The sequence below is a fragment of the Megascapheus bottae genome, unplaced genomic scaffold (assembly GCF_031878675.1).
Source record: "Megascapheus bottae isolate mThoBot1 unplaced genomic scaffold, mThoBot2.hap1 HAP1_SCAFFOLD_81, whole genome shotgun sequence".
In the NCBI taxonomy this organism is placed as follows: Eukaryota; Metazoa; Chordata; class Mammalia; order Rodentia; family Geomyidae; genus Megascapheus; species Megascapheus bottae.
In genome coordinates this window covers 67,282-68,799 of record NW_028327393.1, presented here as the reverse complement: position 1 = coordinate 68,799, position 1,518 = coordinate 67,282, and positions in this window count along the sequence as shown.

The following is a 1,518-nucleotide window of genomic DNA, read 5'->3' as shown; positions in this document are numbered from 1 at the left end:
GTAATTTTTTTTTACTTTTGTCCATTTTTAGTTTTCTAGAGTAGAATGCTTTTAGACCAATAAATCCAGCCTTACATTTGACATTTGACATAGATTGTTAGGAAATTCTGTGAAAAATAAGTTGTCATTACTTAAATTTTATGAAAGTGTATATCAGCGCAAGGAAGATATACATCTTCCTTCAAGGGATATGTTTCAGAAGGAAGCAAATGACTGTATGGTGTTAGAGTTTCAGAAATGCAGATGGAAAGACTTAGAAAAAATCATATTAAGTGAAGTAAGCTAGACTCAAAGGAACTTAGGCTCAATGGTTTCCCTTATTCGTCATAATCAGTAGAAACCTTGGGCTCTACTAGCAATAGAGCAAAATCTTGACACATAAGGCCATATAATGTGAAGCTAATTAAAAGGACCTCCAGGATATTGAAAGAAAAGCCATATAATCAATGATTGTTGTCTTTTTCTTTCTTTTTTCATATTTTTATTACAATTAATAGAAGGGTTACGTCCTAATTAGCTAGGATTATAGGTGTGAGCCTCTGTGCCCAGCAAGTCCAGTTTTATTTTTTTTTAATATTGATCTTTTACTCAGTGGCAAGGCATATGCATATGCATATATTCCTTTTTTGTGGGTCATGGGTTCCTCAGCTTTTCAGCTCTGTCACTTTGAGCCACAGAACCACTCCTAGTTTTCTGGTAGTTAATTGGCGATAAGAATCTCATGGACTTTTTTGCTGGGCTGGCTTTGAACCACAATCCTAGCTCTCAGCCAGTACCCAGCAACATAAAGATTTTGAGCCAGGCACCAGAAACTCATGCCTGTGATCCTAGCTACTCCAGAGGCTGAGATCTGAGGATCACAGTTTGAAGCCAGTAGTGGCAGCAAAGGGTCAGAAGTGGAGCTAATAGTCAAGTAGTAGGATGTTAGCCTAGACTGGAAAAAGGGAATGCATAACATTTAGACTCTACATTCAAGCCCCAGTACTGTGAAAAAAAAAGACAATCTTGTATTTCAAGTTATCTGCTTTTTGGACTTTAGTTAACTAAGCTGATTTAAACATCTAGAAAAGTTTTATTAGTGAAGAAACTAATTCTCGGCAATAATACTAATTGCATCCAAAGGAAAAATCATGAGAAAATATATGTTTATTTATTATGAATTAGATACTTTCATTCTTTACCTATAGTCATTGGAATGTCTTAAGTTAAAAGACTGAGATTAGCCAAAGACACCTAAGGCTAGTGTTGTAGACTCTGGGTTAGAAATGCCAAGTACTTATTTTTCCTTTTAATTATTACACAAGCATTTTATTAAAATCTTAGAAGAGATTAATAGAAATGAATATAAAGGAAAAAAATCTAAAGTCATACAAATTGTCACCATCCAAACAATTAGGCACTAACTCATATCCTTCTTTAACCATATGGTTCCTGATGCCTTTGAATTTTAATATGTTCAGCTGATTCCTTCCTATATACAAATACATATGATTTATACTCATTATCTATCTATCTATC